General features: G+C 41.6%; 1 long non-coding RNA gene across 1 annotated transcript; it reads left to right on the top strand.

Annotated features, from left to right (window-relative positions):
• Positions 1-14,966, top strand: LOC309379459. Its single transcript, XR_014172507.1, has 2 exons — positions 1-367; positions 14,847-14,966. It is a non-coding gene; the product is annotated as an uncharacterized lncRNA (long non-coding RNA).
• Positions 14,967-15,408: the final 442 nt, after the last annotated feature.

Below are 15,408 nucleotides of genomic sequence, written 5' to 3'. Positions count from 1 at the left end.
CTCTCTTGTCCTTGTGAAAGCATGTACACTCAATACCTGTATAAGTGAGAAGGGGCTGGGTGAAATTTCCCTCCTCTGTTAGCTGATGTCTATGTGTTGTGCTCCTTTAGGGTTGTTACACTGACATTTGAGACAGGAAACCGGGTATGCTGAGGTGAATTTGTTGACTCAGGGAAGCTACGTCAAATTAGCCACGTTTATAACAAAGGGTGGGTGGGTGTGCACATGATCATGTAAATGAGCCCCAAGCTAGAACTGACAGACCCTCAGAGACCAAATTGGGGGGGGGATCGTATTTACCTCTCCACAGATCATCAGGCTGCTTCACCGCCCTTTCAACAATTTATACTCACAGCGCCCCTTTGAGGTAGGAAATAGTTACTACATGATTATACTGAGACATTAGGACCTGAGAGATGCTTATAATGTGGTTAATGTGCAACAACACACAGCCTTTTGCATGCATTGCAGATTTCCTATATTAATTACCTGAAGCAGACCTAATCTGTATAGAACCAATCGCATGTGCACCTGAATTGCTGATGTAAAATTACTTAGATGTAGGAATCTGATTACTCATAAAAAAATAATGCCTGTTTCCACACAGACATAAAGATAATTTGTGGCAGAACAAGACACAAAATATAGACCTCCCAAAATCGTGGTTACAACCTCATACCTGCAACACTATCCTCCTCTGGAGAAAATAACAAAATATGTGGATGTGATTGTATTGTAGCATATAAGGAAAAATATATATCAGAGACCCAAACTGGCTGAATGCCCACATCCGCACTAAACCAAGGAACTGATGTTCTGTATTGTTGTTGTTGGCATCCATCTGTCTCAAGAGGCAATGGAGGTGAAGTCAAACTGCAGTGTGTATGAGGTTGCAAAGCTGATAGTAAAGGGTTGCCATACATCTGGAATTTCGCTGTAATGTCTGGGAAAATCTGGACATATGGCAACCCATGTTGGAAGCATAGAATTTGGCATCAAAAAAGCTCAAAAACTTTTTTTGCAAAAAAAAGGAGGAGGAATTTAGTGTTACTATATCAGCTCTTCAGGAAATCACAAATCACGAAACCACACCATATGTAGCACAGGCAAAAATTCCACTGGGATTGGAAGGGCGGATTTCAGTATATATAGAAAGAGAAAGGGCAGTGAATGCTATGAAATTAGGGTTCAAGAAGAATAAAAGTGCAAGAAAGGGAGTCCTTCCTATTAGGGTGGGAAAAGGGAAGTAGAAGTGGAACCCCATAATAAATGTTTATGGTGTATCAAATCTTACGATTTTTAGAGATGCTTCTCAATTTAAGTTCTGGGGTTTATAACCCTTGCATGTCAAACTCTATTCAGATTTTGTCAGTACAGAACAAGGGATAATATCCTAATTTTACTTTAATCAACTCTGCAGAAAGCATATTAAGATATTTGTATCTGGGTCTCACAGTATTATTTTCACACATTTAGAAAAATAAAACTTAAAAATTACAAGTGTGAAGTAATTTCGCTAATGGTGGGAGGTGCCATTAGCGGAAGTGTGCCTCATGTTACAAGCGGTTTCTGGTTACAAACGGACCTCCGAGAATGGATTAAGTTTGTAACTGGAGGTACCACCAGTGGTACCTCAGGTTACAAACACCTCGGGTTACAAACACTTCGGGTTACAGACTCTGCTAACCTGGAAGTAGTACCTCGGGTTAAGAACTTTACCTCAGGATGAGAACAGAAATTGTGCAGTGGAGGCGTGGCAGCAGCGGGAGGCTCCATTCGCTAAAGTTGTACCTCAGGTTAAGAATGGTTTCAGGTTAAGAATGGACCTCCGGAACGAATTAAGTTCGTAACCAGAGGTACCATCAAAGTAATCTATCTTGCATCCATAAGCAACAGAAAAGAGACAACATATTTAGAAATCATAACTGTATATAGCACTTTCAGCATTCAGAGCTATTCACATACATCACCACAACAATTCTTACAATATCCCTTTAAGGTACTATTATTTCCATATTATGCTGAGGTGAGGTGCAGTGGTAAAGGTGAAAGGTAGTAGTTTGCCTAAGGCCCTCTAGTACAGGGAGGTTCAACTATTAATACCAAGTGAGCCAACTCTCTTCTCATGCTGCCCTTCCAAAGCCAGGTAAGTGAGGCACTGGGCTTTGGAAAGGAGGTAAGCGGCTCTGGCAGTGTCCTAGAGCCCTCCCACTTCCTTTCCCAAGTTGGAAAAGCGCTAACTGAGCTTTGGGAAGGAGGTGGGAGGACTCAATGTCTCTGTTCCAAATCCCAATGCCTTGCAGCACAAGAGCTGGGCGCGCGGGAATCAAATGTTGCCGAGAGCCACCCCAAAAGGCACTGAGGGCCGCATGTGGCCCTTGGGCTGTGCGTTGGACCACTCTGCTCTAGTGAGTTTGTGGTTATGATGAAATTTGAACTAGTCACCTCCTAGAGCTCATTCTTTTAGTGGTTACACTATACTAACTCTTTCAGTAAACATTTTGAAATTGACTGTTTTGTGTCTGGCGTTTTCTGCCTGATTTCTCTGAAAAGATCTACAGTGGTACCTCAGGTTAAATACGCTTCAGGTTACAGACTCCACTAACTCAGAAATATTGCTTTGGGTTAAGAACTTTGCTTCAGGATGAGAACAGAAATCGTGCTCCGGCAGCATGGCGGCAGCAGGAGGCCCCATTAGCTAAAGTGGTGCTTCAAGTTAAGAACAGTTTCAGGTTAAGAACAGACCTCCAGAATGAATTAAGTACTTAACCCGAGGTACCACTGTATAGGCAGACTACTTATCCTATCACATCCTCCAGTAGCCAATTTGACACACTCTTGGAAGTTTTAATTTGTCTCCCTCTGCTGGTCAAAGGTACCCTTTTCTTTTATACACATTCCTAGTTATTTTATGTTGCAAATGTTCAAGGATATAGTGTTTCCATTGCTTCATTGATGATTTTAGCTTTTTGCATATTCTAACACGCTTCAACCTTTCATTGTATATGTGTTTTGTCTCTGTGTGAAGCTGTGTATTTAAAAATGAATGAGAAATGATGGATTATCATTCACCTTCAGAATATTTTAATGGAACTTAAAATTAGCCATGTGTCAGAATGTAAGCTAGAGGGAAATTGCTAACTAGAGTGTTACATTTCAGTCATGCATGAAACACTGGAGACGTGCCAAACATAGTACAGGGCAAAGGTGAAAGCGCACACTGCCTTGGGGACTGAAGGAAATCTAGATTCTGGCAAATAGAGCAAATTTGTCAGCTTCTGAAAACAAAGCTACAGGAAGCTGTGAGGAGCTGGGAAGCATCCAGTTTAGGACAACTCTCATACGTTAAGGATGATAGTTGTCAGGGTTTCTGGGAGAGAGGAGGAGATGACAGAGGAGACGGAGAGCGAGTGGGAGGAGGGGCAGAAGGATGAGGAAGAAGATGACGGAATTCTGAGGGAATCCACGAGTCTGAGCAGCGAGTCAGAGGATTCTCAAAAGGGGGTTACCTTAATCAAGCAAAAGGGAGGAGAAGGGAGAAGCGGAGAGGAGCCCAGTGGAAGACAGACGCAGCAAGAGGCGTCTCAGCCGGAACGGAGAAAAGGGGGGGGAGTCGTCAGCCTCTCGGAGGGAGCAGGATTAGGAGAGAACAGAGAAAGGGGGTTGGAGCAAGGTGTTCAGCCGGAAAGGGTGGAGAGCAGAACAAGGGGTGGTGTAGCGGTCGAAAGAAAGGTCAGCAGCAACGTACGCGCGCCAAGTTCAAACGTAGAGGCGCGCGGAAGTGGAGAGAGCTCAGGGGAGGAGCCCGGCCCTAAAGCCAGAAGGAGGGGGGAAGAGGCGGCAGAGGATTCAGCCTCAGGCGAGTCACGGAGAGAGGGAACCCAGGGGGGCAGGAAGACCCTGCGGAAAAGAAAGGAGAGGAAGAGGTGGTCTAGAGCCAGGCTATTAAGTTGGTGTGGAAGAGGGGAGGAGTCAGAGGGGACTTCAGCGGTCTAACGTGACAGACGTACGGCCACAATGCTGAACTGTACGAGAAGCAGAAATCTTCAATAAACTTTTCCTGTAAATAAACTGCAACGGAGTGAGGTCTCTGGTGAGCTGGGACCCGTCCTGGGTGGCCGTGACAATAGTGTAAATGTTTTAGGTCATCAAGGTGGGGATTGGGCGTAACTTGGCTATAAGAAAGGAGATCACTGCAATTTAAAGTGATCAAAAAGTTGTAGGAGAAATTGCACGTTTAAAAGGAATCTGGAGAGGGACACAGTGGCCTGGTATTCACATAACACTAGGCTGTAATTTGTTTAGCCCAACTATGGTTTGTATGAATGTGTGAAACCAACACGGCAGATTAACCATGGGTCATCTAATGCCAATAAGCCATGGTGTGAAACCATGGTTTGTATTGACTTCTGAGCCAGGAATTGTTTTAACTATGGGTTGGTTTTATATCTGAACCCAGTTACCTTGCTTAACCATAATTTTTTTCTCCACCTCTATCCCAAATGCTCATGAAACTAAAAAGGCATAGGAGAAGAGCAGCTGGAAAACAAGCCAAGCTTGGGAGAAACAAACCATGGTATGCGAGATGAATGGGCAACAAAATACAAGTGTGTACTTTTATTTTGGGACAAAAAGAAATTTCCACTTTGCATGCATCCTGAGACAAATTCACAGAGCATAAACAAAAATTCTATTATGGTCTACCATTCATTCCTTTGGTATGGGAGATGCCTGTTTCCAGTGGCAGCAGCAGAAACATCAGTGGCTACTCCTGGCAGCCGCCATTTCCCCCTCAGGATGCCGGGACATAGTGTTGTTCTAGGGCAGGGATAGCCAACCTGGTCCCACCAAAGGTCAATGATTTCCAATGTGCTGCCACTGCTAGCACAGGCATTGACGAAGAAAAGGTATATATATTGGATCTCAAGGTAAGTGTGAATACTGAAATTAAAAAATAGACAATGAAGGAAACACAAAATAAGTGTGGTGTTTGTGAAGAAAATACATGGTGAGTGTGTGACACTCCCAGTGATGCCAAATGTGAAACGAAGTATTTGTTTAAAGTTATTCATTCATTTATTTAAACAAGTTTTATATCACTTAACACTATATTCCCTAAATAGCGTAAATTTACAAAAGATACAATAAAGGTAAAATCAGCCAAAATTAACTGATTAATTTATCTTAAGCACTGTCCATATATTAATTTATAGGAGAATAGATTTATGTATAAAATAGAAACTTCATAAAACTGTAATGTAGGTAAAGGACTGGTAACAATCTGAGACTATATTCTGAGCTTGCCACAATGAGGCATATGTGATTTCTTCTGTTCAGCTAGTTTGCTTTCAGTCAAGCCCACCATCCTTGCATACACCATTTAAAACAGCTGCCTTAGGGGCAGGAGTATGAGAGAAGCAAGCAAATTGAACTGCCATGTCTACCAAATGTTGCCACTCCACAAGCTGGGATGGGACTCATTGTTCCCTTTCAGTGGCCACTTCGAACCACTTGCAAAGCCAGTTTCAGAAGGTGGAGAAATTAGGCATTTGCCCAGACCATCCCAACAACACTACGGTTTTCGTTTTGCATGGAATACCCAAGAAGCAGTATCAGAAAGTTTGCAGACGTTGTTTCTTCCTGCTTGCAGGGGCCCACTATGGACCCCTCACCTAAAAACCTCATAACTTTTGGAGCTGGCATTGCCCAACTGCTTTGCTAGCAAATTATATGCACTATCGTCACTGCCATCTCTACAAAACTGCTGGAACAGGCCCTGGATCATCAGCTGGAACAGGCCCTGGATCTTTCCATAGCAGACTATTTAAGGACTATACTGTATTTTCCCAGGTTTTTTGACTAAAAAATCATGTCAAAAAACTGGGGTTGTCCTATACATGGATAGTGGCGTGGGGGAGGTGCGTGCTCTAGAGAGTGCTTCCTGCAGCGGAGTGGGGGGGGGGAAGCTGCACAACTGCCCACCAGCTGCTTGTTGGCCTGCGCTCTAGGGAGCTTTCTACCCGCAGTGGCATGGGGGGAGCAGCTGCCCACTTTGCCAATGGCCCTGCTGGGATGATGGCACGCGTGCAGTTCCCCCTAAAAAAAAGTTCAACAACTTTGGGCCATCTCCCCAAATTTTCTTTAAATTTAGTCCCCAAATTAGGGGGCGTCTTATACATGGGGGCATCTTATACAATGCATACGACAATATGCATTTTATTTAAAAGTGTGAATTTATAGGGTGTGGCCTCCCCTTTTAGATGTGTGTTTTTGTTTGTGGTCAAAAATGTGCAAGTTGTATGGGAACTGAACTAGAACTAAGTATGTTTTGAGAAACCTGTGTTTCGGGAGTATGGAAGTAACAGGAGCAAGAAAAAGTGAGTCTAAAGGAATGTATTGTTTTAATTTGCCTTTTATTTCCTTGAGCCATCCAAACATAATATTTATATTGACAATGCTTTGGGGTCAGGAGCAGATACTGAAGAAGCTGCAGTAAGGCACTCAGATAGGGCAGCGTATAAACAAAGTAAAAGGTTTCAACAGCAGAATATTCAAGGGCCTTTCCAAAATTTGTAAATACTAGCAATTTTCATACAACATACATAGGTAATTTTATAAAGTTTTCTCAAGCTAATCTTACTGCAGCATGCTCAAAGGTAGCAACCTCTCCATACAGCCAATAGCCCTTTTGACGTGTGCGTGTGTGTCTTCCACCACTTTTGGACTATTTATTGGGAAGCCTTGTGAACGCAGATAAAATGTTTGCTCAATTTACTGGTGGTTGAGAATGTGGTCTCTACTTTTGCTTGGCACCATTTCCCCCCTTTTCCTCCCCCAGCTATTCCAGAATGAGGGAAGGACATATAGCCCTCACTCTGATTTGGCTTCATTTTGATGACATGTACTCAGTCAAGTATGGAGAGCACCAGGTTGGGGAAGTCTGCCCAACACAATGGATCTCAGTAAGTGGGGGGATGGGACGGGACGACCCAGAGAAAGGCTTCTGGTGAAGCCCTTCAGATCCTTTATTTTAGGTCCTTTATCATTTTATTTCGGCTAGTAAATGAACTCAGTTAACTTCCATGTGCCTTCCTATGTGCAGATGGCATGATATTCCTTTCTTTTTCTTCAGTAGTGCAGAAAAGACTGTAATACACCAAAGGCAATTACTGTAAATTAAATTTTCTGTCATTTGAAAACTAAAGTGGTAGCTTCCAGTCAGAGGCCAGGTAGCACAAATGGTAAATTGATTCTCGTGCAATTGAACAGGTCAAGTCTTTTGATATCTATGTGTTTTCCAGTTCAGATGGCTGGAGGAAACATCTGCTGGAACATATTAAATTTAAGTTCAAATGGTCTGTTGCTAGGACACAGGCCTTCTAGGAAACAAATAGGGGGAAACAAGTTTCCTGTGATTAAAAAATTATAAAATTGAAACTTTAGTTACAGATCCTTTTTACAACTGAGATTTTGGTTTTTGGCAGTACATGGAATACATGTGTGCTAAATGGTGTTGCTACCTGTACTTATGATTTATTTATATGCATTTAATTATTGGTCAACTTTATGAGCATGACAACTGATTAATGCCCTAAAATTTACTTTCTGCAGGTTATATGCTACTTGGTTTAGTCTGCCCACTTAAATTCTGACATTGGTTTGGATATCTCAATTGTATAAACTGTCTTTGGACTTCTAACTAGTGGCAGCAAAAACAGAATATTAAAACAGATTTTCTAGAGAACAGAAATGCTTAAGTTTAAGCATAGACTTTAGTATTTATAGATGAATATGAATATTATTTATTTGCACAGCCAAAACCGTTGCAAAAAACAAGATACCTAAAACAAAATATAGATACATCTTCCAAATGTCTTCATTAATATTAAAAGTGTAATCTCCCAGGTGGTATATGACCCCCAAAAGAGGTTAAGAGTAGAAAAGAAACTGAATTGCCCATCAGCAAATAATTTGTATATTATTTTATTTAAGAGACTTATTCTCCCTTTTTGTAGTAACTTCTCAGTTTAATTTTCTATGTTGCAACAGTGTATGTGGCTAGGAAAATTAAGTAGTGCCAATAAAAATTAACTAGTGGTAAAGCTAGTTCAAAGATGAACTTCTGTGCTATTTTATTCTGTTTTAACCAGTATGATTAATTCACCCTCCCGCCAGTTCATCCCCTCCTGGCCTTACTTACTGCTGCTGAAATCAACTTCACATTCCTTTGCTCATTGCATTTTTCCATAACAACATCTTAGATCTTGGATCCATCTTTTTCATTTCCCTATTATTTATAAGCAGAGCTCTTTCCCCCCCTAAAAAAATGTTTAGGGGTACTCTCATTTTTACCCAAGAAATGCACCATTTTATAGTTCAAATCGGGAAAAATAAATACATTAAACGGACAAAAGTACAAAGATTCACAAAATGTTTAGGGATATGCGTTCCCCTACCCCCCCCCGAAAAAAGCCCTGTTTATAAGTAAGTAGGTAAGTAAGTATACCGCCCTATACCCACAGGTCTCAAAGCGGGCCCCATGCTGGTGCTTAGAAGTTATTCTGATTCCTAAGTTTTGTTTTGTTTTGGGGGGGGGGAAGCCATTCCTAACTAAAGTACTGCATAAACACTGAGGATTAAAACTTTATACAAATGATAGAATCATAAAATTGTAGAGTCGGAAGGGACTCTGAGGGTCATCTATTTCAGCCCCCTGCAATGCAAGGAATCTCAACTAAAGCACCCATGACAAATGGCCACCCAACAACTGCTTAAAAACTTTCAGTATAATAATAAAATAATAATAATAATAATAATAATAATAATAATAATAATAATAATAATAATAATAATAATAATAGATTGGGACACTATACTTCTGTTGATTCAGCCTAGAATAGCGTAAGCTTTTATTTATTTATTTTTTGCTGCTGCATCACCTTCTTGACTCGTGTTAAGCTTGTGGTCCACGAAGACCCCTTGATTCTTTTCACATGTGCTACTACTAGTAAGTCAGATGTCCCCCATCTTATATTTGTGCAGATGGTTCTTCCTGCCTAGGTACAGAACCTTAAACTTGTCCCTGTTGAAATTCATTTTGTTAGTTTGAGACTAGTTCTCTGATCTGTTAGGGTCATCTTGAATCCCAGTTCTATCTTTAGTGGCATTGGCTGCCCTTCCCAGTTTGGTGTCATCTGCACGTTTGATGAGCATCCCCTCAATTCCTTCATCCAAGTCGTTTATAAAGACATTGAACAACAACAGGCCCAGAACAGAACACTGTGGCACTCCACTTATCACTTTATATACTACAGGATGGTTTAACAGCCCTCCCCACAACTGAATGGAAACTTGCACAAATAAATTTAGCAAACTCAATGGCATCTTTGTTGTGACCAAATTGAAAACTGAAAGATGAAAGAATTTTCAGTGAATGCCCGTCTGTCAAACACTTTTGTGCCAATGCTGCCATCTGCTGGGCATATGTTGGTAATGCTGTTTCACAAACATTTTAAGAGGAGAAAAACATTTTTTAAAGCTTAAAGCAAAATAATAGAACAATAGAATACAAGAAGTGACTAATAGGCAATGAATCATTCATGCTGCAGGGAGGATCAACAGGAAGCAGCAGAATGCTGAGAACTATGCATGCTTCCACTGGGCAACTCTAGGACTGGAGCACTCATGCAGTGCTGCTAGTTTCGAAGAAAAACAGAATGCCTCCTTCCTCCTTCCCCCAGCCATGCAGCCCTACTGTTATAAACAATATTTCCTTGGTATGCACTTTGACATGCAAAGCTAGCACTAGAGCAATTACTCCAGCCAATTTTTTTAAAGTTGTGATTGAATGCTGCATTGGTTCTTTTCTTTTTGGCTCTTTCCCCACCCCAGGTTTCATGAGGCCAGGATATTATGCTACCAGCAGTCATTTAGATCTTGTGGGAGTGTTGTGAAAAGTGCAAATAATGGCATTTGGGATACATTTTACTCAACTTTGTTGATTGCAGAATAAACATATAGGCCAGAAAACGGCCTGGTAGATTATGGTTAAACATTTATGAACATTACGAGCAGTTTGACAGTGGAACAAGTTACCTGGGGGTGGGGGCCATCTCTCACGGAAGGTCTTCAAGCAAAGATGGGAGAACCAACTTGGGGATTGCAGTGGGGTGGGCAGTCTGCTCTATGGTTCCATGTACCAAGTTGAGCTTGGATCCACAAGCCTGCAGTCGTGGCGCCGGTTTGTTCATATCAGCCAGATCCATCCTGGGTAAGCTTATTATGTCTCAAGCAGGAGAACAGAAAGGTTAATGCTTTAGAGTCCCTCCAACTTTGGAAGCATTTCTATTTGTTTTTCAATGGCTGCAAGGTGTTCCTGAAGAAAAAGGGCAACTGTAAGTGAAGAAGGAATGGCAAATGGTGTAATCAGCGAATCATAGAATTGCAAAGTTGGAAGGGATCACAGGGATGGCAATAAAGCAGGTGTTTGACATTTCTGTAATTCTTTTTATGAACGTTCTGGGCACACAGAATCTTTGCGGGAACAGTGCCACTTCTGAGATGGGAATTATGTACTTACTTACTTTTTGCTTCAGCAATACTACAAAGAAAGTTGTGGCGGCAATATTGATTTAAGTAGGGAGAATCATTGGTTCCTTGGATTGCTTTGATAAACTTTGAGGAGTAAAAGGTGTTTTCTCTCTCCCATCTTCTCTCTTCCACACACCAATACTCAGTGCTTTTCCCCCCTTAAAAAATGTTTAAGGGTACTCTCATTTTCCTACTCATTTTGAAATCCTGCACCTCAATGAGGCCAAACTTAGATTCACAAAGTGTTTAGGGGTATGCGTCCCCCTGCGTCCCCCCAGAAAAAAGCACTGCCAATAATTAACACTTTGTACTTGCTAATTTATTTATATGACTGTATATTTAAAGTTGCTCATTGTCAAACTGGTTCCAGCATCCTTAATTGATGAATACAGGAGAATATTGCACCTTTACATAATACTACATCAAATTTGTCAGACTTTGATTTTCAGTCTGGAATCTCTCTCTCTCTCTCTTTTGACAAGGCACACATTTTTATCAAAACATTGCTGAAACAATTTCAAATCACAATCTGGTGCCAATTATTTCCACAGTTCTCAGCACAAGGTATGTTTTCAACTAGATCCAACATCATATGACATTATCTTTCTAGAAATAGAGATCATATAGTTCTACAAGGCAGAGAATGATGTTATGTACGTACATACATAAGAAGTAGCAATTGTCATGCTCCTAGTGCTGAGGTTCTAGGGTCTGTGGTTTGCTGACCATCACTTGATGGGGCCAGATGCTAGCATGGTCCAGAAATGACAGGGTTCGTACCAAGGGACAAATAGTAGGTCAAGAGGCCCAGATGCAGGTACACAGCCCAAGTGAGAGAGGGATTTTCTTCCAAATAAGCAATAGAAGATCAGGAGACCCCAAAAATGTGTGCAGAAAAGGCCAAGCTGGAGGCATGATTGAAGGCATCAACAGAGGATTAGGGGTTTAGAAGCAGACATGTAGTTAGAATCAGCCAGGGGTCAAGGTCCAAGGCAGCTCTCAGGGAAGATGAGGAGATCTGCCCTGAAACATGGACTTTGGTGAGGGGGTTGCATATCTCTTATGGGAGTGGGTTTCCTTCCGCCTGCTGTGTTTGGTGGGTGTGCACAAAACTTTCCCCACTTTGCCTTTTCTGCAGGTTCTTCTCCTACTTAACCCTACAGGGATTTCTCTGGTTGGGTGGCTACAGATCCACAAGCATAGATAGGGTCCTCTCCACAGGGTGGGGATATCTGCCCTATCATAACTCTTCTGGTTGGCACACCTGTAGGTTAAGATTGCATTGTTACTCAAGGCTTAAACAGGAGATTAACAAGAAATTGATTATTATTATTACTCTTTGTCCTTCAGCAGCAGGCCCCAGGGTACAACAATTTAAAATTCAGAACTAAAACAGTTAAAACAAATTACTCTCAAAGGAAAACACACGTTTCAGGCCTCAAAGGCCAGAGATTCAATTTTTTTAAAAAAAGATTTTTATTAAAGTTTCAAAAATTATATAAAAACAAAACAAACAATAATACAAACAGTAATACTAACAGACAAAAGTAAAAACAAGTATAATTTCAATCCCTTGTTTTCTTATAACTTACTTCCCCGACTTCCTCATACCTCCCCTTTCTGTGTTCCAATTTCTAATTTATTAATTCAGCAAATCCGTTCCCTTAATTTTCATTTAATTTTTGACTTTTCTTTTTACTTATCCATTACAACTGGAAACCACATAATTTCTAAACCATCGTCATTCTAACATTCATTAATTTTGCAATGTTTCTTAAGATAGTCCTTAAATTTCTTCCAATCTTCTTCCGCTGTCTCTCTCCCCTGGTCTCGGATTCTGCCAGTCATTTCTGCCAGTCCCATATAGTCTATCACCTTCATCTGCCATTCTTCCAAGGTGGGAAGGTCTTGTGTCTTACAATACTTTGCGATGAGTATTCTTGCTGCTGTTGTAGCATACATAAAAAATGTTCTATCCTTCTTTGGCACCAATTGGCCGACAATACCCAAGAGAAAGGCCTCGGGTTTCTTCAGAAAGGTATATTTAAATACCTTTTTCAGTTCATTATATATCATTTCCCAGAACGCCTTAATCTTTGGGCATGTCCACCAAAGGTGAAAGAATGTACCTTCATTTTCTTTACATTTCCCAGAGTATTCAATTTATGTTAGCTTCTGATCCTTGTTAATGCAGAAGAGAAAGCTGAGGGGGGGGGGCATTTGTAATGCACATAAACACTGCGAACAAAGTGGATAGTTCAGTCCATAGAGCAAGAGGCTCCTAAACTTAGGGTCATGGGTTTGAGTCCCATGTTGGACAAAAATATTTTTGCATCTCAGGGGGTTGGACTAGATGACCCTTGTGGTCCTGTCCGACTGTACAGTTCTGTGATTGTGGTAAATGTAGGCTTTACCTTTTCATCACAAACCCGACTGCAGCAAGATTTACTTTCAGCCTCTGTGTGTAAAAATACCTTTGATCCAGCAATAGTAGCAGAACTCCAATAAATAAAACTGCATCCAGACACTTGCCTAGTTCATCTCCTGAAAAGTTGGACTCCATTGCTCTTGTATTTTAAATAATGCACCAAGGCCAACCAGCAAACCCTCTTATTGTACTAAGCACAATGTAACTGTACAGTTCAATAGCTCTAGGTATGGTGCAGGGAAATGCTGTGGTATCATGGAGTAGTGAGAAGTGTGGGGCAGTACTGGGGTGGAGAGGGCTGTTTCTAGCATGAGAAAAGAGGGAGGGAGAGAAGAAAGAATTCCTTCCCCTTTGCTGTCCTTGCCTCTTGACATGCCGAGACAAAGCAGGCAGTGACGGCTTTGCTTGCTCTGTAATTTTATGAACAACGGGGAGTTGGCGGCAGTGTTTCCCTTTTTGTATCTCTATGAAAGTGTTCTTAAAATGTGGATTATCCTCCCACCCATCAGCTTATCCTTGCTTCAACCTCAAGGCTGGTGAAGCCACGTTGTGGAGTCAGATCCCTCTGCTGCCTCCATGACAGTGAGCCCCCCTGGCTCAGAATGCAGCAGGGGTGAAGGGGGAGGAAGGCTGAGCAAAGGAGGTGCTTGGCGGGAATGGGGACCCCTGTCAGGCTACACCAAGAGAGGGAGGAATTCAATTTGAGCAAGTTTATTTTCAGCACAGCCACACCCCCTTGGAAGAGTTGAGGAATGGCCCCGTTGGATCGAGATGTGTCACTTGACACCTGCCAAGGATGGAGCCCATGTCCCTGTGCCAAGGGCTGTCCCTGTATAGGAGGGCAAAGTTGCCCGCAGGCTCAGCTGCGCTTCTTTTGTGACTGAGTGAAATTTGTTCAGTGGGCGGACTCCATGCAGTTCTTTTCTCATGTGGGATTCAGATTGCAAAATGAGCGAGAAAATGCTGGTTTAATCCATCACGATTACCTGCGAACCCTATGCTGGGCACTGGAAGGGCTTGTTCTGAAGTCTTTCATTAGCTAATATATAATTTGGGCTGAGTGACTGCCATGGCATTAAGTTACAAGCTCTGCTAAGTATATTAAAAGTTGCAAGTTTGTGTAACGCAGGCCCAGTTCAGAACACAGTCGTGCTGCCTTAAATGACTTCAGATCATGATTCAGAGTCAAGCCTGTTTGGTCCATGTTCCCAATGGCAGAACGATGAATAATTCCAGTGTGTGTAAAGTGAAGACAAGTATATTTTTGCTGTCAGTCTGAACTCAGCAAATGAACTTGCAAGTGAAGCTCAATCAATGGAACTGCCCAACTAATTTATTTGGTTTGGCAATGCTCATTCACAAAGAAGGATCCATGTCGATTAGGTAGTTTTGGCAAGAGGAATTGTAAACTGCTATGTTGGGGTTAATGCTTTTTAGATTTCTTAAAAAACGCCTTTCTATAGAGAACTGTGCTCTCATACCCAAAGCAGAAATTTGTCACCATGGCAACTCAACAGACTTTGTGGGTGCTCTGTGGCTGCTGCCTGTAGAATTATCCTTGAAATGCTGTTTATTTTTTAAAATTCTGACAGGCTCGAGACCTGTGGGCAACGTGTTTTATAAGGAGATCTGAGGAGGGGCTAAGAAATGAACCTGTCTCTTCTTCCAGGTGTTTTATGAGGCTTGGGCCAAGGTTGTTGGCCAAATCTCATTCCCTATCTTAATGTATCTTTTATAGAGTCCCTCTCCAAACTTGAGCAAGACTGTAATTTCCTCTCGAAATCTATTGATACCACTTTTTGACCCTCCTTTGTAACTTCCATTGTAGGCGAACAGAAAATATTTCAGAAATTGAAGAGAGTGCTGCCCACATTGCCTGAAGCCACGAAACAACATAAGAAAAGTTTTTGCTATGCGAATGTTATTGTATATTACATGATTACTTTTTCCTCTGGGCTTTTATATAGCTTGCATGCTTAATGATCCTGATTGCTGGTAGCTGCTAGCAACAGAGAACATCCCACCAGCTGGGGCCAAAGGAAAAAGGCAGATTTAAATGTAGCCAGCATAAGAAAAAGAAGTAGGCAGCTGCCTGGCACAAAGGAACTGCGAGGTGGGGGGGGGGGTTGCTTGAGGGAACTACCGCTGACTGAGGTACTTGCCTTCACATCATTTTCTCAGTGTACATTTGCAAACAAACACATTATTTGTAAATAAACAAAATGAAAGTCTCCAGTAATCACATTTCAGAAGAAAACTCGACACTGTAAAAAAGCTCAAAACAAATTACACGTGAAAGTAGCCTGTGTGTATGTTTAAAATCCACCCCACTTATGCATAGAATGTGGGATGGGAAAGTCTGTTCTTAAAAGCAAATAGGGAATGTGGGC

This window comes from Podarcis melisellensis (genome assembly GCF_964234715.1).
Source record: "Podarcis melisellensis genome assembly, chromosome: 10".
Lineage (NCBI taxonomy): Eukaryota > Metazoa > Chordata > Lepidosauria > Squamata > Lacertidae > Podarcis > Podarcis melisellensis.
This window is presented reverse-complemented; position numbering and strand designations above follow the sequence as displayed.